The following is a 24,479-nucleotide window of genomic DNA, read 5'->3' on the forward strand; positions in this document are numbered from 1 at the left end:
TTCAGGAATAAGGATAGATTTATGCACTTCAAATACTCCTCATGGTCAGTCGCATCATCTGCGATATGGCCAGCTTTAAGTAAGGGCACATTCCAGAGTCATGGAAAAGAAAAGCTACCTGCCCACATTACATTGACATCATTAAAACTATACTGTCACCAAGTACTCTAACAGTAACCTAAGATTCCATGCAGGCCTAAAACCAATGCTAAATTCTCAGAAGCCATAGGGGTCAGCTGATGTCAGAACAGCCTACATCCATGTGATAACTGCAGTGGACATAATAAGCTTCAGGTTTAATCAATACAATAATATTGGGTTTGACTAATCCACTATTGGACCAACAATAGTCAGGTGTTAAGTAAGTACAATTTTGAATACAAAAACTACTTCAGTTTCTTAAGTAAATGCAAAAGAAAACAACCTTTTCAAAAGAAAGTAAAGATGAAAAAATAGATTTATATATATATATATATAAAAATGATGATATGGCAGAGTTCACAGTATAGCATTGAAGAAATAATAACTAGGGCTAAGAAAGAATAGTTCTCAGTATCTAATTGGCTAAAATTAAAAGGCAATCTCTTCAGGATGATGGGAGAAAAATTAACCCCCCAAATTTTTTATCTTTTTGTCACTCAAGGGACAAGTTTAGAACATATGAAATCTCACTGGTCAAGGTTGGATTCTGTGCCCACCTCTTGCTCGAGGGAGATGGCATCTTGTTTCATAGGCCAACTAAGAGAACTGTCATGGTTCCACAAAAGCTGAGCTAATGTTACAGAAGAAGAGTGGATGCTGCAGGAAATTATGACAGAGAACAGATAACTTCTATACTTACTACATTTTCCCCTCCATTGTACTCCAGAGAGTAATTTCACTAGACTTAGTGTAATACCATACATTAGAGTATTACCATATTTAATTTGGCTACATGTATCTGAAAACTCAAACAACAGTGCCTTAAGTATAAAGTTTATTTCTCTCTCACATAAAAGAGGTAGGCGTATAGGGCCATTCAACAATTAGCTGGCTTCCCTCTTCAAAGTCACCTTCAAGACGGCTTCTGAAACTTCATTCATGAAATCTGATTTTCAGGCAATAGGAAGGAGGAAGGGGGAAGGCAAAAGGCAAAAGAACATACCTCTCAAATGCGTCAAATTCTAATAAGCAGTCTTCCCAGAAGTCCCCCACACTTAAAATTACATCCCAATAGTCCAGAACTTTGTCACCTAGCTGCAAGCAGGGCTGGCTTTGATCTAGTCTGTTACAAGAGTGTATTACAGCCCCATTATGATTTGGGTTCTATTACTAAGGAAGGAAAGAGTGAATGCTGTCTCTTCATCTTAGAAATTACTCTTCTAATCTTCATAGTACAGGATTAATTCAGGGTCATTATAACAATCTGAGAGTTTTAAACAACTCAATTTTTAGCAATCAATGAAGTCATTATGTCTAAGATTTAAAGTCGTTCCCCCCTTCTTGCCAATCATTTGTATTTTTTTCTTAATTGGCTGCTATTTTCAATCAAGTACAATTGCTTTAAAGTGAAGTTAGAGTCACATTCCACTGATTGGAGTTGTCTTCTAATGATTAATGAGCCAGTCTTAAATTCACACTGAGCTTATTTGGAACATGATAGCATCGTTCAGTAATGAACTTTTGAGAGATTATTTATTTCCCGTTGCCGTATTTCTAATCAAGTGCTCATATACATAATGAATGCTTCAAGAGAAATCAGTTTTTGTCTTGTTTACAAGAAGAGTCATTTAAATGGCAAACCATAAGCATGTTAAGATAGATTGTCTAGTCAAACCTGAAAGTGAATTAAAATATTTTAAGAATTCATAAACTAGTGAAATATAATTATCTTTAAAATTCTTATAAAATCACATTAACCCAGAAATGTAAGACCTTGGAATTCATTTAGTTCAACCTTCAAACTAATGTCATGAATATAACAACCAGCAGGTGGTTCTCTAACATCTTGTGGACACCTTTGGAAGCTGAAAACTTATTACTTCTTGTCAGTCCCTTCCAGATGGCACCAATTGTTAGAACATTTCTTTATTAAGCAAAGCTACAAAATATACTTTCCCTATCATCATCTTTAATTTTTTGTCTTCTACCATGCCAGATGCCAGATATGTATGTGCTAGGTATTTATTTAGCAAAATAAGTTGCCATCAATACTGACAGCCATATTACAACAAATTTGCATTTTGGGAAAGGATAGTAAAAGTGGTGAAAAAGATTACCAAAGAGCTAAATAAGTTAGGAAAGGAGGATTAAGGATGACAGATTTGGTAGGGGGGAGGGGCTGGGACGCCTACTGTGATAGGCAAAATTTGACAGATACCTGAGGAAAGTGAGGGTCCTATCTAGGCAGATATTTAACTCTCTGCCCACACTTTGGGCAGACAAAACAGAAAGTGAAGAGGCCCTGGAGGAGGAGGTGAGTTTGGTTGGGTGTGTTTAAGGAGTATCAAGAAGCCTAGAGTTAGCAGAGCAGAGTGAGTGAAGAGAATATGGTAGATCTTAAGACAGACAGTGAGGTGGGCTGTGAAGGGGACATGAAGTCTTTGGAAGGCTTTGAACAAAGGAGTGACATGATATTTCTTAGATTTAAAAGAATAATTCTGTCTTATGTGTGAAAAATAGATTATAAGGCAAGGGGGAAGTAGAGAGACCATTTAGGCTGCTAAGTGGAGATGGTGGCTTATGCCAAGGTCTAACAATGTATAAATGGTCTGATTCTAGCTGTATTTTGAAAGAAGGGCCTATAAGATGCCTAATGGATTGAGCGTGCACAAAAGAACTAAATATAGTTCTTTTATATAGTGAATCAGATTATTTTAACTTGAGCACCTGGAAGAATGACTGTATCACTTACTGAAGTAGGGAATCTTGGGGAACAGGCACATTTATGCAGGAAAAAAATCAATACTTGATTTGTATTTTATTATGCCATTTAGGCATACAAATGAGGACACTGAGTAGGCAAATAGATATATAAATTAAAATTCATCTGAACACCATTAGTCCGATGTCTTTTAAAGTTGTTTGATTTATAGGATATCATCTATATTGTTTCCTCTTTACTGCTTTGAGAGGGTTGAGCTTGATGATGACAAAAATTTTTTTCAGGTTATATTTCAATATTAATGATATAATCCCAATAGTACACTGGAAGATTTTTCTTTGAGTTTGTAAATTAAGTGGATATTATAGTGTACCCCACCACCTTCAGGATGAAGTCACTTAGTTACCGAGGGTATTGAATGATTAGAGCTCACAGTTGCATCTTATTTGGAGAATTGGTCTTCCTTCTAAATGGTGCCTTGTATATCCCTTCCTCTGGGTGTAGTTTACATCCAATGACTGGCCAGTGTGGGAAGGATAATAAGACTTGGACCCTACAAAGGACTCAAACTCATCCTTTTTTATGGCTGCATAGTATTCCATGGTGTATATGTGCCACATTTTCTTAATCCAATCTGTCACTGATGGACATTTGGGTTGATTCCAAGTCTTTGCTATTGTGAATAGTGCTGCAATAAACATACGTGTGCATGTGTCTTTATAGCAGCATGCAGCTGGAATCCATCATTCTTAGCAAACTATCACAAGAACAGAAAACCAAACACCGCATGTTCTCACTCATAGGTGGGAACTGAACAATGAGATCACTCGGACTCAGGAAGGGGAACATCACACACCGGGGCCTATCATGGGGAGGGGGGAGGGGGGAGGGATTGCACTGGGAGTTATACCTGATGTAAATGACGAGTTGATGGGTGCAGCACAGCAACATGGCACAAGTATACATATGTAACAAACCTGCACGTTATGCACATGTACCCTACAACTTAAAGTATAATAATAATAAATAAATTAAAAAAAAAAAACAACAAAAAAAAAAAAAAAAAAAAAAAAGACTTGGACCCTTTGCCTTGACTTAAGAATACTCTTTTACAAGTACCTCACAGTTTTATTCTTCTGCTTAATTCTTTTCCTTTATTCCTTAGAGGTGTTCCTGAGAAAACTCCCTAATAGACCTCTGACACTCAAGTTTCCATCTCAGAACCTGTTGTTCAGGGAGCTCAACTTAAGCCAAAAATATTCTACGAAAGTGAATATTCACAAATAAAATGTTATAAGTTACAAATGTAATAGGAATACTAGTGATTAATTGAATTTGGTATTACTTGCATTATTTATTGTAGTTATCCAAGAACACTGGTTAGAGTATTCAGTGAGACTACATCCTGTTTAGAATTATTTTACCTAATGTACATTAATCCAGGCAGAATCAGTCTCATGACAAATATAGATTTCATTTGCCTTGTATTCTGTTTAAAGCTTAATTTTTGATTCATCCATAGACTATCATGCTTAAGGACATCTTATCAAAATTTATATTGAACAAAACAGAAAAAAATTAACCAAATAACACTTCAATGGCAAACCTACCTCAAAACAACATGCTAGATTCATTATTTTTATAATGTAAAAATTTTACAAAAGACACCAAGATCAAACTCTCAAAGCTTTTGTTCAGAATATCATCTATCAGTCAAATAATTCCTTTATGAACATGTTGCTTTTCATTCCAAAAAGTTGACATTTCTATGGTTAAGATTATCCTCTCATTTAAAAATCTCTCCCCCAACTTCCTGTGTCTTTCAGTATTATTTTTTAAAATACGAATAAATGGTTTTTTGATGGATTCAGTTTGTTTACTGGACTACTTACAAACCAGCAAACTTTAAGAGAGAGAATGTTTCTTCTTTTTTAATTCTTAAAACATTTAAACCTGCTGATTGAATTTTCTTAACTTTTGTTATATGTTTACTAATATTGATTTAAATTGTTTTAGAAACATGAGAAGAAAAACATGATCAATAAATAAGATATACCTGAAAACCCATTACTTAATTGCTTTCAAAAACCAATATCTTTGAGTACAGAAACATCTGTTTATCAGCTGCCTAGAAGTTGTTGACCCTCATTTATTTTGTTCTGTTAGAATTTTAACCTTCAATTTATTTCATTTTGTTGATAAAGTAAAACTATATCTTAAAAGAGAAACTAGGCAATGTTATTTTATTTAGATTATTTTGAAGTGAAGTACTCTATTTTCAAATTATATTTCATGAAAAGAAAATGAAAGATTGTTTTTCTAATCTTAGTTTTAATGACTGAGGTGATCTTTTGTGTATTGGAGATAAATTTCACATTTAAACTGTCTGGCTGAAAGTCCATTGTAGAGGGTTTTTTAGTTTTTCTTTGCAAAAAAATCCAAATAAAAAAATATGACATGGATTAAAAATAATTTAGCAGATCTATGATATTGTGCATCTCTTAAATGGTCTTACCAGTGATTACATAAGCTAGGTTCTTTTTTGTTTTGTTTCGTTTTGTTTTATTCAAATTGTAAAATAGGAAAAGTTTATTAGTTTCTTTATTCTAATCTTTTCAGTGACCTACAATGGTTCTATATAGGCCCTCAAAAACCAGTTAGCAAGTGGGAGCTGAATTCGGGGTTTTCTTTTTTTTTTTTTTGTAAAGTAGTCTCACTCTGTTCCCAGGCTGGAGTGCAGTGGCGCGATCTCGGCTCACTGCAACCTCTGCCTCCCGGGTTCAAGCGATGTTCCTGCCTCAGCTTCCCAAGTAGCTGGGCCTACAGGCACATGCCACCACGCCCAGCTAATTTTTGTATTTTTAGTAGAGACAGGGTTTCACCGTGTTGGCCAGGATGGTCTCGATCTCTTGACCTCGTGATCCACCCGCTTCAGCCTCCCAAAGTGCTGGGATTACAGGGGTGAGCCACTGCGCTCAACCTGAATTCAGTTTTCACTTGTGTGTTTCCAAACGAGAGAATTGAAAACACAACAGATGGGCATATTTCAGCATAATGGCAGGAAGAACCTTCAAACAATTACAATAGTACAAAATTCAAATGAGCAGTGAATTACCATTCCTTGCTATGCTTAGCTATCATTGGTCAGAAACCCTTATAACGAGAACTCAAGCATTAGGCAATAAAGCTGATGTCTCATTCTAATTCTATGATTCTCTAATTTCAATGGATGGTTGTGACGGCTTGTTTGAATATATCCCACCTCCAATTAAATTAGAAATGTTTAAAATTTAAATTGGAAAATTTTAATATTGAAGAAACAAAACCAAGTTGCTGAATTTTATTCCTCCCAGTGTTACAAAATCTACTCACAGCTGGTCTCTATTGATGGCTTGAATTGCCCTTTGATTTACTGGTTGCCATAGGAGGATCCACCTTAGCGTTGCTCTGAGAATTAAGCCCTACTAGGCTTTCTCCACAGTGACTCTTCTGGTTGCCCCTATGGCCATTTGTAGTAGGCAAAATAATGGCCCCTTAAAGATGTCCGTGTCTTAATCTGTGGAGCCTGTGAATATGTTGCTTGACATGGCAAAAAAGGGACTTTTGAGATATGATTAATGTTAACTGACTTGAGATAGGGAGATTATCTGGGTGGGTCCAATGTAATTATGCAAGTCCTTAAAACCTGAGAATATTTTCCAACTGCTGTCAGAGATGTGAGAATAAAATAAGGGTTAGACAGATATAATATTGTCATCTTTGAAGCTGGTATGTGGTGAGGGGTAGGGATGGGCATGAGCCAAAGAATGTGGGCAGTTCTACAAGTTAGAAAAAGCAAGGAAATGGATTCTCCCCTAGAGCCTCCAGCAAAGAAAGCGGCTCTGCTGACGTCTTCATTTGAGCTCAGTGAGACCTGTGTCTAACTTCTGACCTACAGAACTATTTGATCTGTTTGATTACAAATTTGTGGGGTTTGTTGTTGTTGTTTTGTTTTGTTTTTTTGGTGGTAATTTGTGAAGGAGGCAATGGGAAACTAAAAAACATCCGTAAATCCACGTGGCTTTACTTCTTCCAAAAGAGACTGTGAGAACAGCTGCCAGTATGCACGATCCTCAGAGCATGCAACAGCCCTCTCCTGCAGAAACTATGCAGTTGGATTGCATCATTGTCCTTCGGTTGGGTAGATTTGGGTATCTCCACACAACTATAATGGCGTATATAACCAGAAGATTTGTAATAGTGTTCTGAATGGTGACTCTGGGGAACATCTAGATCCAAGAGGGTTCTTTGAATCATCAACTTAAATATATGATCTTCAAAATTGTTTTGATCTAGTATATGTAGTATTGTTATTACATTTTAATTTTTTAAATCTTTTTATTGATCAAGGCTCAGAACGAATACTAGTGATCTGTTGCTGAAAAGCCAGATGTGACAGTAGTGGTGTGTGGATCTGTTTCAGCCAAAAGGACCTTAGGCACATTTACAAAGTAAAATAAATTTACTTTTGATGCCTTCTCACTTCTCTTCTGTGTCCATTACCTTTGGACTACCTTACAGCCCAACATGGGGCCTGCCATTGCGTAAAGTTGACATTACTCTAAAATTATTCCATTTCTCACTCACTTTCTTCCTTTCCTTAAGATTAAAATTATTACCTCAAAGTGTTTATCTTTAGCAGATAGAAAACCATCAGATTAAAGTAATTCATGTTAGCAGGTGAAGGTCTTAACCAGTGCAGTGGAAGGCTAGGTGAACTAAGTAAAACTGTAATCAGTGGGCTGAGCAGGGACTCATTTTTAAAGGAGAGGACTTTTAAAGGGATGTGTTCATTACAGGCCTTTAGCTCCACTATGCAATCATCAAGTATGCTTTGAATGTCTACTGGTGTTTATGATGGGGAACTGAAGGTTAAGTTCAAAGACCTTGGGGATAAACAATGCTGACTGAGTTCAGGCTCTACCATTTAGGGCTGTGACCATAGCTGTGATCAAGTTTCTATTTCCTCATCTGAGAAATAAGGATAACGACCATGCTAAACTCTTAGGTTTACTGTGAAGTTGAAGTGAAAGTACACATCACACACCTAACACAGTGCCTGGTGTAGAGTAAGGACTCGGCAACATGACCAATTAGTTATTCTCTGTCTCATGCTCAGGATAAGACGTTGTGTAAAGGCACAGGAAAACAAGATGACACAACCCTGAACCCCACAGAGCTTTCTCCCACCCTTCAGACTGTTTCCTGCCTGTGAACAGGCATCAGAAAAGCAACAGCTCTCACTTTTATAAAGTAGTTAATTCATACAAATCTGGAATTTTCAAACAAATTTTGATCAACAACGACAAAGCCCGTTACTTAAATCCTTGTGTATACATGATTTTTTAATGTACTGCTTTAGAATTCTTGTAGTTCAGGCTAGGCATAGTAGCTTAAACCTGTAATCCCAACATTTTGGGAGGCCAAGGTGGGAGGATAGCTTGAGGCTGGAAGTTTGAGACCAGACTGCTCAATATAGTGAGACCCTGTCCCTACAAAAAATATATATATATTTATATATATATCAAAATATTATATTTATATACATTAAACATATATTTGTATATTTATATATTAAATATATACTATATATTTTTATATAATTTTTATAATTATATATAATATTTATAATTTATATTTTAAAATATTTTTTCAGAAAACAAACAAACCAAACAAGAATTCCCACAGTTTAATGAGGAAGAAATGCAAAGGAGAAAATCCATAATTAAATCATAGAATTATTTTCCCCTTATTGTACACAATGAATAACTAACTGAAGAAAAGATTTTATTTAAAAACATGTCATGGTAGAGTGAAAAAAAGGGATATATATTTTAGAATATATGTCTACAGGTTCCTCTGGAATTCCAACTTTGCTCAGGATACTTTTGTTACTGCCATAAAATAGAAAAGTACCAGCCTGGCAAACACAGTGAAACCCCGTCTCTACTAAAAATACAAAAAAATTAGCCGGGCGTGGTGGAAGGCGCCTGTAATCCCAGCTACTCGGGAGGCCAAGGCAGGAGAATCGCTTTAACCCTCGACGCAGAGGTTGCAGTGAGCCAAGATCACGCCATGCACTCCAACCTGGGTGACAGAGCTAGACTCAGTCTCAAATAATAATAATAATAATAATAATAATAATAAAAATAAAAAGGCAGTCCTGAGTGAAGGTGACGACATCAAGACTGATTTGGTGAAGGTTGTTAGGTGACAATAATTATTAATGGCTCCATTTTGTGGACTAGAAAAACTAAACCAAACAAAAACCAAGAAAAACCCTCAATTTTAATTTTAGAATTCAAAAAAGATGAACCATAGCATGAACTGTTAGACAAGGCAAATTAATTCAAAAGGGGCCTTCTCGGTATTTCAGAAAAGAGGAATTGAGATTTTTTTCAAAAGTTAAATTTAAGAAAAAGCCTGATTATAATAAAAGCTGGTTTTCTTCTTAAGAGATACCATTCAGAATTGATTACCTTCTTTCACACGATACAACATTAGATATGATTGACAAGCATGCCAAAGGCTTCATTCTTCTAGCTGATTATCAACTTTTCTTCCTGGAAGCCAATTTCAATGAGCTGTTATATTTTGAAGTGCTGTCACAGATTTATTGGAAGGAACTAGAAATGTGAGTTCCTTATGTCTGCAATTCCAGTAGGAATTCCATGTCTGAGTATTTTAAGAAGTTTAACAATATAATTTTAAAGAAATTTTTAGAAGTGTAGGGAGAAATGGAGCAGAGTTACCACAATTAATTATTTATAGGAAAGCTGCAGAACATCAGAACAGTGCTTCCTATAGTCAATCATATTTAACTGCCTGTTATTGTGAGTTGATATATGTTGTTGCAAATAGTGAACTGAATACTTGACTAGCACATAAAAGTCAAATGTAATAGAATTGTTAATACTTTTTTGAGCAGAGATTGAGTAAGTACTCCTTGTAGCATAAAAGGATAAATCTAACTCTTAGAATACCTATTTTCTGCCGAAGGGAAGGTGTGAACATTTATACATTTAAAGTTAATCAGGCTGGGTGCAGTGGCTCACGCTTCTAATTCTAGCACTTTGGGAGGCTGAGGTGCGTGGATTGCTTGAGCCCAGGGGTTCAAGACCAAGCTGGGCAACATGGTGATATCCTGTCTCTACAAAAAATACAAAAAAATTAGCTGGGTGTGGTGGTGTGCACTGTAGCCCCAGCTACTCCAGAGACTGGGTTGAGAGGATCACTTGAGCCTGGGAGGGCAAGGTTGAAGTGAGCTGTGACTGCCCCACTGTGCCCCAGACTGGGCAACAGAGCAAGACCCAGTCTTAAAAAATTAATAAAGAATAAAGTTAATTAATCCTTCATGGGACAAATGAGTCTATAAGAATATCACAAACTAAGGATGTCTAATCTGGATGGAATGTTGTTATCTTTCTAGGAGTAACACTTGAAAATTACTTAGGACAGTGTCTGACACATGGTAGATGCTCAATAAATGTTAACTGTATCATCATTTAGAAATGGTATTAGGGGTCAGGCACGTTGGCTCACGTCTATAATCACAGCATTTTGGGAGACTGAGGCCCTTGAGTTCAAGAGTTTGAGACAAGACTGGCCAACATGGAGAAACCCTGTCTATACCAAAAATACAAAAATTTAGCTGGGTGTGGTGATGGGTGCCTGTAATCCCAGCTACTTGGCTGACTGAGGCACAGAATTGCTTGAACCCAGAGGTGGAGATTGCAGTGAGCCGAGATCACGCCACTGCACTCCAGCCTGAGCAACAGAGCGAGACTCCATCTCAAAATAAAAAGAAAAAAAAAAAAAAGAAAAGAAATAGTATTTGGTTGTGAGTTAGAAAGATCTAAAAATAAGTGGCTTAAAAATGCATTAACTTTTTGTTCATGTACCATGGAGTCCAGAAGTAGGCTGTTCAAGTGTGGTAGTATCTTGACTACTTTGACTACATTATATTATCAAACTCTCAGAACACTTCTGTTTTCTTCTTTGCCATCTGCTTAGAAGTTTACATCCTCAGAACCACCTCATGCTCACAAGATGGCTGCCTGGAGTCTATTTATCATATACAGGTGCAAAGAAGGAAGAGAAAAGAAAGGTGGTTTCTGCAAAGGGATGAATGCCAGCTGGACACACACACACACACACACACACACACACACACACACACACACACGTTTCTAGAGCCCTACCCAACAACTGTTGCCCAAGTATCACTAACCTAAACTCAGTCACATGCCTTCCCTTTTCTTTAAGTCAGATGGAAATATTGTATTTTAGCTGAATGCATTGCTAAACATAATGAAATCAAATTTCTGTTGTTAAAAAACAAGGGAAAATTATACATCGGTGTTATGTGGGAAAATTACAGAAAAGAAAGACATATGGGAAAATTGGATTTGGGGAGGGAACTAGCAATCTTTCCCATTGTTATTATTGAGATTATGTTTATTTGGAAGTTTACAAATAAACTAATCCTTTTTCAGGGGTTTGCTTCTCTGTGTGACTAAAATATTTTCCTTTCAGCAATGTGCTGGAGGAGCCAGCTTATACCTACTTGCAGGAACCAACTGAGAAATTATCAAGAATTTTGTAAGTCAGTAATGAAACATAGCCATTATTTTAAAAATAAATACTATAAATATGGAATTAAATAAATTATATTAGAAGCACATGATAGTAAATGCTTAGAACAGCTCACTTCCTAATTTTTTACTACGATTTACTGTTTTCTGTGCTGTTGAGGTGATGTACATCTATTGTATCTGTATGGTGAAAATATTATGTGATAGAAACCTATATAACGGTGTCTACTGTACCTCTCTTCCCAACTCTGAATTCAGTGACATCACTTTAGTAACTTAAAACTGGCCATATAGGGAATATTTACATCATAGAAGTTGACAAACACTAAAATGAGGGCCCGTTTCCCTGAAGAATAGGTTCTAAAAATCTACCAGCGTACTTCTGCCTTCTAATATTTACAAATACATTTTAATAGTTTGCTGTATTAATGGTGGCCAATATAGAGATCAGAGTATAGATAAATTTAACATTTCACTAACAGAACCACATACAGAAGGGTAACCAGTGAGTACATGAAGAGGGAAGGAACTGTTTTTCTTCTATTCATGTCTTGCTCTCATGGGACCAGCAACACCACCAGACAGATATTTCAGCTCCAAGCTAGAGAAATGAATCTTTTGTGACTAACTCCTTGGGGAAATGGGAAAGGAGAGGAACTGCTACATGTTTCCCCCTAAGGACTAATAAATTTGTTTATGTCTCTTTGAGCTTGAAGCACTCATCAGAAAAGGAAAAGGTACTTTAAAAAAAACCCACAATTCGCCCTCATCGCCTCTTTCATTGCTGCTCTTTGAAGCATAAATAAATGAGGCATTTGGGGGAAATAAATGTAATATTAAGCAGAAAGTAAATGAGACAATATAGTGAGAATCATTTAAAAGAGTCATTTATAGCTCCTCTTCTGTATCTAGTATTTAAATTGAGCATATTAAATTAAAATTAATGTTATTTTTTCACCTGGAGTACTTTCTTTTTGTTATCTACAATTTTGTGTAAACCTTCTGCCCCACTCTCTGGAGTTTAAGATGGTGCCAGAGAGATTTATAGGAGAAAGTAGTTTAACAACATACTGCTTTGGTGAGGCTATGGGGAAGAAAGAGCTCTTCATTGCTGAGGGAAGCGTGAATCAGTATGACCTCTGAAGAAAAATTTGGCAACATTTATCAAAACTGTAAATGCATATAGCCTTCGACCCAGTAATTCTACTTTTGGAAATATACTCTCCAGAAATACTTGTATATATACAAAATGATATAGGCTCAATTTTATTCTTTGTAATATTTTTGCATAATAGCTAACGGGTTAGAATAATTGTAAAATCCATCAATAGGAGTGGCTAAGTAAACTAAGATTTATTTTTACAGTGGAGTGTTACATGGCTGTAAAAAATAATAATAATCCTAGAAACTATACAGTGAAAAAAAAACCCAAGAGTTAGAACAGTATGTATAATACACCTTTTGTGAAAAATAAGAGAAAATAAAAATGTGTATTTATATCCTCTTGAATATGTATTACTCTGAAAAGATCTGTAGAATCTAAGAATAGGGATTTCTATGTAGAAAAAGAGGTTCTGGCTAGATGAGGGACAAGGTTGGAAGGAAAGGAGCATTTTTTTTATTTTAACTTTTATAACTATTCGTTTTTGGAGCCATGTGAATGTATTATGTACTTAAAAATACCTTAAAGCTTAAATAAATAGCTTGCAATACTTAAAGAGAAACTTCCCCTCCATCAACAGAGACGCTGTTTAGTGTGATTTAATAAGGAGTTCTAGCTGTGAGATGGCTCACTCACTCAAAGATATAAGAGAGCAGAGTTTAGTCATGCGCAGATTTAAAGGAATCAACATAAGAGAGTGAGGCACTGAGGGATTAGCAAGAGCAGAATGCCAGAAGCACCACTAGTCCAGAAGGAAAAAGGAATGAAGCACCTCATGGAGGTGCTGCAGAGACAACCTCTCTGAACAGAATGCAGCTACTGCCAGGAACAGTGAGGCAGTAAGGAGCAGAAAAAATCAATATCCCAACCTTTCTGTCCTCTCACCCCTGATCTCCAGCTAGTGGCACACAGAAGCCAGAGGGCAAGGAAGCCTGGAGTGTACTGTGGATAGTGGTCATCTTCCTGGGGGACAAAGGAAGACAGAGAATACGGAGAATGGATCTGGGCAACAAATGAAAAATAACCAGTGCAGGATATTAGGATGGCAGTTTGCATCCTGGATGTCTGTGTATGTCCGTACATACAGGTATGTGCTATACCAATTGGCTAAAGATGGCACCTATATATTGGGACCAATGTTTACTTCTTCACAGTAGGCTAGGACAATTCGCTCACATTCTGCCACTGCCAGCATCAAACTCAAATGTTTACACATTTGATTGCTTTAAAGCGATTGCCGAGGTAAGTATATTTTTTAGCCATTTAAACAGCCTACTTTGTATACCCCATGACACTCCACCAAATATCTACCAGTCAAAGATGAAATAAACCCTGGAGTTACAAAAGATGCCAAATCCCTGCTCTGTCTTGCAACTCTCTGATCCAGAGATTCTCCTCCTTGCTGCTGAATGACATCACCCTGACATGTAAGCCTCCTCTCTGATTCCCCTCTAGTTGAGGGTTCTCTTGTCCCCTTGACCTCCACCTCGCTGGGTAGTGGCCCCATCCAGTTGTTTCTGGCAAATCTGCTGCCACCAAACACTTCCCCTCCCTTACAACCTGTCAAAGTATTAATACAACTCAATAAAGGTCCTTATATACTACTGCCACCTAGTGGTCATGTTTTTTTTTCCTTGATCAGTCGTCAAATCCTCTATCTTATAACTACTCAATTCAATTGATGTAAGTGAGTAGCTGGTATTCAGATAGCTTTTCATAAATTATTCCATTTCATTCTTAAGCCTGTAGATTAAGTTCTATTATTCCTACTCAAAAGCTAACTGGCTTATCCAAGGTCTGAAGGCCAAATCCAAACCCTTCTTCCATACCATATATAAGACTCATTCAATCCCCCGAACTCTCTCATTTTCCCTATCCCTCCATTGTTGTCTAGTGCACAATATTTATTATAGTTTGCAATATAATATTGGAAAGGGGGGCATTAGAGTGCTATTCTCAGAAGTTCATCTGATGGCCAGACGTTAGCAGATTCATGAAAAAAAGCAACCTAAAGACTTTCTGGATCTTCTGTTTTTAGTAAAGTTATATAACTAACTTTTTGAAAAATCTCCCACTCTAAAAGTTTTTACGTATGTTGGGTAAAATATGATAACCTTATTTTTAAATGTAAAGCTTAATTCATAAGATGTAGAAGGACATCCCCACGGAATGAGAAACAAAGTAGGCTATCATACCACCTGACATCATGTCTGATGAGTATATCTTCAAATCTCTATGTCCCAACGCCTTGGCATTTTGCAGCTCCACATAGGACAGGAAATTAGGTCTTAGTACACTCAAAAACAGAGATTTTGAACAGGGGATCCATATACATCTGAGAGTCATAAAAGGCCACATTCTCAAAGAATAATAGACTTGTAAAATCTGCTCCCCAGCAAAGAGGAACAATAAGAAAATCAATCACTCTTGGTGTAGCCTCTGGGTTAAAAGTAATCTTGGGGGTTGGGATTCATCTTTCACTTATTGTAATGTCTAATAAACCCCAAACCAGACAATTAACTTTATGTGGTTCTAGACTGATAGTAACACAGAACACCTGGTAGAAACAAAAGCAAATACTCTCTAAAGAGATGCCCAATCATCAGAGACCTCATTGAATTCCCACTGATGAAGCTAGTCATTTAAGTAAATTCACAATCTAAAATTACGAAGCATAGAAGGCATAAGGCCACAATGAGAAAGAGCCAGTAAAACCAAGAAAAATCCAAATTTGACCTTCAAGGGCTTTGGCTATTCAAATTATTGAATGAAGAATGACAAGCACACAAACATATACCCACAATTATTGAATAAAAAATAATATAATGTGGTTTTAAGATTCTCAGAATGTTTGCTAAACATAGCATTGCATTTCTTGATTTGTTACAGAATGGATAAGGAGATTCCATGATTTAGTCTTCTGTTGACTAATTGGAATTTTCTTTTTTAAACACATAAGTGGGGGGTGAAAATGGAAAGTGTTTGTAAAACAAATGAAAGTCCTCTTTGAAACTAAAAGTATAATAGTAACCCTTAGAAAAAATTTTAGTAATTTGAGAAATAGCATCCTTAAATGTGGTCTCATGACTTAGCGAGCATTATTTTCTCTGTCTGTAAAATGAAAATTTTAGGTCAGTCTATGGGTGAGAGACAAATGCTTTTTCTCCTCTCTTATGCTTCCTTTTGCAGGCTTGAAAAAGAAGGTTCTACTATTTTTGAGAACTCTGCTATATTTCATAGTGGTAAGCTGATAAGTTTCTCAGTAAAAACATAAACCTAGATCTATCATGTTAATATGGAATCATTTCCCAGGTACATTGTTAAGTGAAAAAAACTGAAGATACGGAGCAGTGTCTAAATGTCTTATTTGTGTAAAAAATATACATATTATACTTATTTATATGTGAATAGACTACTCTTACAGGAATATGCAAAAAAACGATATTTGCTTGAGGGAAGATGCTAGTGAATTTGGAGATCTGGAAAGGAGTAAAACTGGCCATTTTAAACCTCACTTAATTGTTATTTCAATTTTAGAAACTAAGTTAATAGAAAATAGACAAATTCTCTCACTAACTAGCAGAAAGCTTCTTTAGTTAATGATTATGCATTATTTGCCATACATTTAGGCAATGCAATATCTAACATGTATACTGTATTAAACAGCTTGACTATGTTTGCTTAGGTCTAACTCCTGGCCCACAATTTTTTAGCTTTATGAAGTTGGTCAAGTTACTTGGCCTGTCACTGCCTCAGTTTTGTCTTCTATTTAATGGCGAAAATAATAAAATTGATTTAAAAATTAAATAAGCTAATCCATATAAAATGCGTTACACAGTACCTGACACATGGAAAAATCTTAATGAACGTTAAGTCTAATCGTTATTTCAAACTTGCTGATAATTTTCCAGTTCCTAGATTTCAAACACCTGCATGTACTTGAAATCTCAAAAATGGTCACTAATTAAAGTGGACAGAAAATTTTAATACATTATAGGACACTATTATTTGATAATTCTTACAGATTCACTTTCAAAACTTCTTTGGTCAGGCATATTTTGAAGATGACAGAACCAGACCGAAATATCAGAATACGATCAATATTGTTGTCTTACATAAATGTTTGTTCCTCAGGCTATATACCCTCTGATGTGCACCTGCACAGAAACATTACATTTCACAGTTTGCCAAATATTTCATGAGTATTAGGAAGTGCATCCTGTAAGCAAGAAAATTAAATATGCACTTGGTTTATGAAATCATATTGTTATTCCATTTGAAATAACAAGTGAATGAAATCCTTCAGTAATACCAGTTGAGAGAAAGCTTGGCTTCCAGATAATTCTAATTTATTATTTTACAAGGACAAATATGATTAATTATCAAACAGACAAAAATACCAGACTTCACTGATGACCATAATTTCTCCCCAAAGGTCTGATTTACATTTGAAGCCAAATTGTAACAGAATGTTCAGTTTATAAAGTATTTCTTCTGAGCCCAGGGAGTTGGGTGATTTTTAGCCACATGACAACCCTCTTCTTGGTGGAGAACGTACTTTGACTTTCCTTGACTGTTAAACAGAGCTAGCAATCTATGGATCAAATTTTATTCCAGGGTTTTTGTTGTTGTTGTTTTACCATTTAGCGTTAGTTAAAACTTATTTTTTGCACATGGTAATGACATTTACTTTGCTTCAGGTGAGTCATGCTGATAAGCTCAGATATTTCCTATTATTACTTGAATATCTAGATAAATGTTTTAATAAACTACATGTTTCTTAAATACCTCTCTAGTAGTTTACTATTGCTGCCTCACAAATTTCCATAAACACAGTGGCTGAAAACAACGCAAATTTATTATCTCACAGTTTTCTTGCTACAGGAACCAAGGTATGGGATAACTGGAGCTTTTGCTCAGGGTTTCACCAGGTTAAAATCAAGGTTTGTGTTGGGCCTGCAATCTCATCTGAGATCCAGGGAAACTGTCTTCCAAGCTCACTGGTTGTTGGCAGAATTCATTTGCTTACGGTTGTAGGACTGAGGCCCTCAGCTCCCAAAGGCCGACCGTTACCAGCCGTGAGGCTTTCTGCACAAGATGGTGGTTTGATTCTTCCAGGCCATCAGGGGAGCATCTGCTACTGCCTGGAATCTCTCTCTCTGGTCTGTTACAGCCAAGTTTTATGTAACTTAATCTAAACAAAGGACTGGCTACCCTGTATATTCATAGATGCCACCCACACTCAAAGGGTGGGTGTGGATTATACAGGGTTGTACAAGGAGAGTGTGAAATTCAGGGGCCATCTTCAAATCCTGCCTGCCACACTGACTATTTACTGGTTATTAACAGGGAGAGAGGCAAAGAGGAATGGATTTGACTTGAACTGTGACTGCACTGAAGCAAAATATCAATCTAAATTATGGTATGCCCAGCTGTTGTTGCCCCCAAGTTTTCTTACAAAAATGTGGTCTTTCAATGGTGGTAAAACACGGTTTTAAAACTGGATTTGCAAAATCATAATTGAGGGGTGCCATGAATATACATGGGAGAGAAAATAAGGCTTATGGATTCTAGAATTATGCTTTTTTTTTTTTTAGGAGGATAACATATGTTGTTGTATTAGGTCATTCTTGCATTGTTGTAAAGAAACACCTGAGACTGGGTAATTTACAAGAAAAGAGGTTTAATTGGTTCATGATTCTGCAGGGTATACAAGTAGCATAGCACCAGCATTTGCTTGGGGTGGTGGCAAGTGTCTCACATGGAGAGAGAGGGAGCAAGACAGAGACTGGGGGCAGGAAGTGCCATGCACTTAACCAGATCTCATGAAAACTCACTCACCATTGCAAGGACAGCACCAAGCCATGAGGGATCCACCCCCATGACCCAAACACCTCCCACCAGGCCCCACCTCCAACACCAGGGATCGCATTTCAACATGAGATCTGGACAGGGACAAATATCCAAATTATATCAGTTGTCTGCATAAATTATTTCATCAGGATGCAGATTAACAAATAATAACTGTGGGTGAGCCATAATAAGATTCACCAGTTTTAGTGCCCATTATATGAGGTGCTCTACACAGATTATTTCCTCCATTCTTTGCTATATAAAAAGATTGAAGCTCAATTAATATTAATAATGAATACATTCTAAAAAGTTAATAAATGCCAATTTCTTGCTCAATATCCATAGCTAGTAAGTCTCAAAGCTAGGGTTTCAAATCTAGTTCCATTTGAGTTGAAGTCTATTCCCTAAGTACTACACTGTTATTCAAAGTAGGAGATCCAGAAATGTCCATGCAGCTTATCCACAAACGTTTATTGAGGGCATAGTATTTGCCAGGCACTGTTCTAACCTCAAGAGATATAATGTGGAATAGATATACACGAGCTCTACCTTCCAGAATAAGGGTTCAAGTTTCTGCTAGTGTCTGAGCTATAAAATTTTCTTGTATCAAATGACAAGTATACCTGTATTATTAATACTACTAATTAGTAACATTAGGAATACTGTTCTTTATTGAATATAATCAATTTGCTTGGATTTCTGATATAGCCACAATAAATTTAAATAAAAATTTTTTCTAACTATAATAGAATACTATGACATTTTTATTTGCTGTTACTATAATAAAGCGAGTAAGAAACCCTGTGTGTGTGCGTGCGTGTACTCATGCTTTGGTTTCATTTATTGAAAAATTAGCATTAACCATCACAGAATTGAAAACTAGTAAACATTGAATTATAACTTGGATTGTTCTTACATAATGCGTGTCTTTGGGTTCGAACAAGGTTATCCATATGCCGGAGCATGTACTCTGGACATGAACAAAGAGGGGTACTCACTAAATATACAAATAAATAAATAAATAAGAGTGAGATTGATAGAGAGTGAGACATTGAGATGATTTAGCTTTAAAACATCCAAAATTATGAAAGCAGAAAATCTGGAAATAAATCCAATCTTAATTATCTGTGCACATGCAAGTTTTATAGTCACATGCTGCATAATGAAGTTTTGGTCAATAATGTACCACATGTATGACGGGTCCAAATATTGTAATACTGTATTTTTACTATACCTTTTCTATGTTTAGATATGTTAAGATACACAAATACTATTAAGTTATTATTGGCTACATTATTCAATACAATAATGTGGTACAGGTTTGTTCCCTAGGAGCAACAGGCTATACCATGATGACTAGGTGTGTAGGAGGCTACACTATCTAGGTTTGTGTAAGCCTACTGTATGATGTTCACACAACGACAAAATTGTCTAAAGATACATTTCTCAGAACCTATCCCAGTCATTAACTAATGCATGACTGTAACTATTTTTATTTTGAGTTATATGAAAGGAGAAAATCAAACATAACATAATGTTTTCAGTGATTTGGGTCTTCTAAAAACCTTAATCCACTTGATTTTATTTTGAATCAGCTATTTAACATCTTTGTTTTACTACAAAAAATCTTTGAAATGAACTGAAGCACACATCATTTCAATGGTTCGTAAATAACATGTTAAACAACTTCTATGAATTACAGAGAGACAACTATTGCCACCTAATGTTGGCAATGCAAACTGCAGTAGCTTCTTTAATAAACATCTGCAACTTTTACAGCACATCAGACTAAAAAAAAAAGGTATCAATTTAATATGCAAATTACACTGAAATAAAATAATGGCAATGATAAATATGGAAACATGCATTAATATTAGAAAAAAATAAGAATTAGAAAATAATCTGAAATGAATAAGAATTAGAAATTCTTAATAATATTAGAAATACACTATTACATAAGATATTATATAATGATAGGACTTTTTAAAAACTTTATGCCTTGTGTTAATACCTGACATTAATAGCAGTCTGATAAACTTTTTCATCATGCTATTTCTGTTATTATGCAAGCATAATATAACATGAGAACAATTATTTTTTATGACTTCATCTAGGTTTTTTAATTATGCTGGAAAAATTACTAAATATGCAGGGATAATTTCTTTGAGTTTGCCATGAAATAAAATCTAAATATTTGATAGTGTCTTTGTAATCATTTTGTGTTCAGGTGTTTAAATATTTCATAACTCTCATTTTTTGCTTAAGAAGTATATTTTAAATGTTTAGTTAAAACATATATATGTATGTTTGTATATATATAATAATGTTTATTATATGATTTAAGATGAATTACTGTAATTTCAAAGTCAGATTAGTCAGTCAGTACAATGACCTAATGGGGACGTGATAATTCCTGAAGAGTCAGCAGAGATAGTGTCCTATCTAATGAGATTTATAGGTTGCTCAGATTACTGCATTGTCATATTGCCCACAATTCCACTGCATATGAATTTCAAGTCATTATTCCTCCAGTTAAAGTGAGTTTCTCTTTAAGTAGACTATGTCATGTCTTCCATCATGTGTTTGTGTTTGTTGCACCTTGTTGACATCAGTGCTCTTTGGAAGGGGCACATGGGACAGAGGATGCTGATGAATGATCAGTGGGGAAAGCTAGTCCTGACCATGAGGTACGGCAGGATAGGGCAAGAGGGGATGTGCCTAGTGTGAGGCCTCTTTCACTCTGGCACTGAATTTCTAAGGGAACTCAATGAAAGAGGAAATTTTGAGGGCAATATTGAAGGCCTAGAGAAACTGTTTACCTTCTAAGCTATGTTAGTGGTAAAAGTCTGGGATTTCGAGTCAGAAGACCTCTATGAATTGGTTCTATAACCCTTACTAAATCATCAATTAATTTTTCAAGCCTTGGTTTAGTATTTATTTATTTATAAAAGGATACGAAGATGCTTGTCTAAAACATGCACAATTGCTTGCTCATGTGACAGCTAAATCCTTCCCCTAAATTGCTACAAGCTACTGTATAATTAGACTATACATTGCTATAATGTGTCAGCTAATTATATCCCACTGGCTTTGGTGAAGCCATAGCTGGGAAATTTTATGGTGTGGAGAGAAAGATATTGATTTTTTAAGGCACAAACTTGCTCAAGAGAGGAAGATATTGCCATTTACCTCACATAAGTCAGCAGTGACTTTGAAGGACAAATTTTCTGACACATGAAAAACTGGAAAGGCACTCCATTCTTAGTTTTAAATCTTTAAACCAAGAACATATCTGTAAGAGAAACTGCTAGTATCTACCACATGCCCATGATCTCCTTTCTATTTCCTACCTGCTTTTAGTAGGGTGAGTCCATGTGACTAGTTTTCCAGTAAATGGACTATAGGAAGAAGTGACATGTTTTCTTTCAGATGAAGAAAATTAAGAACCAGTGTGGTTCCGAAATTTTTCTCCCCCCTGCCACAGGGATTTTGTGTGTTCCAGGTGATATATTAAGGCCAATATAATATAATATAGCAAAATGTAGTTTAATACAGTATAATATAATGTCATTATATAATATACAAAATTAAAGATAGTCAATAATACATTATATATAATATATTTTACAATACTACATATTTATATTAATTGCATATATTACATGTTATTTGCAGTTACACATAATTTAATATATAATCATGTTATGTAATAGCCAAATAAGAAGACTGACTGATTCACATTGAACCATGATTGTGACCTAAGAGAGGAATAAATCTTTATTGTAAGTCCCTAAGAATTTGGATTTTTTGACAGTCTTAATTACTCTGGCTAGTGTAATACTTTAGGGTCAGAACAAAAGATTTGGCAAATATTTCATAATCTCTCGTCTGTTCCCTGGTGAACAGAAGCCATATTAGAATGTGAGAAATAACATTTCATTACAGGAAGTTAACAGGCAGGAGAGATTTATCCTTGCTTAGAGAAAATGATATTCTAATGAGGCCAATTACCATAATGTAATTGGAGTATTTGTTCCGAAGTCATGAACTTTCCATGTCTTAATGATATCTGGGCTTAAAAACTCATTTTTTTATAGATACTAGTTTACAATTTTTTCATCTCTAGGTCCAAAGGAAAATATTTTGGCAAATATAAGAGTGGGCTGGTGGACTGGACATCCAGAATTATGTCAACTAGTTGGGGTTGGGTGTGGGGGCTACCCAAGAAAAGGAATGAATTCTCTGGCACATATAGTCAGAATCTTTTCCTTCTTTTCTGAGTTGGTTTCCTATCAAGTTAAACAGAATTTTTTTCTGCACTTATATTTTCTCTACCAGGCTCAGAATATCTATCTGAATCTAGATAGATTTTGATAATCTTTGATGGTTTTTATTCTATATACCAATGCTGTTAATTATGTTTGTGCACCTGAACAAAACAATTTCTCATTTCAAATAGAGGTACTTGTTTTTTGTGAGCAATTTTGCATGTGTGGGAAAGAAACGTGTTACACTGAAGAAAAATATTCCCATTATTTATACTTGGGTTACGGATGTTGGTGCCCAGAAGAGTGTAGGTCTCATATACATTTGTTGTGTAGGTGAATGTATGAATAAATGAATGGATGGATGGATAAAGGAGTGAATGAATAAATCCTGAATGGGAACACATGAAATCAATCAGGGAAATTTTCATGAATTCATTTTAAGGCACATAGTCGTAGACTACAATATATTTAATCATGCCTTGTATATTGAAATTATTAGGATAAATATAACTGACAAGATAGATTTTTATATGTAAATCTTATATTTTTCTATTCAATTTATTTTTATGTATTTAATTTGCTTTATGCTGTTGCAAAGGGAATATTACCTTCTATTTCATCCTCTAACTTGTTGCTACTTGTTTACAGGAAGACTTTTGTACTTAATTGATTTTATAGGCAACCAAACACAGGCATATCTCAGAGATGTTGTGGGTTTGGCTCTGGACCACTGCAATAAAATGAGTCACATGAATATTTTGGTTTCCCAGTGTACATTAAAGTATGTTTATAGTATACTGTAGCCTATCAAGTGTGCAATAGCGTTGTGTCTAAAACACAATGTATATAGCTTGATTTAAAAATACATTATTGCTAAAAAAAAAAAAAAAAAAAAAAACTAGCAATCATCTAAGCCTTCAGCAAGTCATCATCATCTTCTGCTGGTGAAAGTTTTTGTTCCATGTCGATGGCTGATGACTAATCAGGATGGTGGTTACTGCAAGTTGAGGTTGCTGAGGCAACTTCTTTTTTTTTTTTTTGAGATAGAGTCTGGCTCTGTTGCCCAGGCTGGAGGGCAGTGGCGCCATCTCGGCTCACTGCAAGCTCTGCCTCCCGGGTTCACACCATTCTCCTGCCTCAGCCTCCCCAGTAGCTGGGACTACAGGCACCTGCCACCATGCCTGGCTAATTTTTTGTGTTTTTAGTAGAGACAGGGTTTCAATGTGTTAGCCAGGATGATCTTGATCTCCTGACCTTGTGATCCGCCTGCCTTGGCCTCCCAAAGTGCTGGGATTAGAGGCGTGAGTCACCGCACCCGGCCGGCAACTTCTTAAAATCAGACAATAAAGTTTGCCACATAGATTGACTCTTCCTTTCATGAAATATTTCTCTGTAGCATGTGAGGCTGTTTGATAGCATTTTACCTACAGCAGAACTTCTTTCAAAATTTAAGTCAGTCCTCTTAAATACTGATGCTGCTTTATCAACTAAGTTTATGGAATATTCTAAATCCTATATTGTCATTTCAACAGTGTTCACAACATTTTCACCAAGAGTAGATTACATCTCAAGAAAGCACTTTTTTGGCTCATCCATAAGAAACAACTCCTTATTAGTTAGTTCTACCATGAGAATGCAGCAATTCAGTCACATTTTCAGGCTCCACTTTAAGTTGTAGTTCTCTTTCTATTAATATTTTC

General features: G+C 35.7%; 1 long non-coding RNA gene across 1 annotated transcript in view; it reads left to right on the forward strand.

Moving 5' to 3' along the window:
- LOC126948270 (uncharacterized) overlaps positions 1-15,999 on the forward strand; it is a 36,061-nt gene extending 20,062 nt beyond the window's left edge. The window contains exons 2-4 of the long non-coding RNA XR_007723386.1: positions 11,438-11,503; positions 13,557-13,745; positions 15,848-15,999. This is a non-coding gene — a long non-coding RNA (uncharacterized LOC126948270). The remainder of the gene's footprint in view (positions 1-11,437; positions 11,504-13,556; positions 13,746-15,847) is intronic.
- Positions 16,000-24,479: the final 8,480 nt, after the last annotated feature.

This window comes from Macaca thibetana, chromosome 2, assembly GCF_024542745.1.
Source record: "Macaca thibetana thibetana isolate TM-01 chromosome 2, ASM2454274v1, whole genome shotgun sequence".
Lineage (NCBI taxonomy): Eukaryota > Metazoa > Chordata > Mammalia > Primates > Cercopithecidae > Macaca > Macaca thibetana.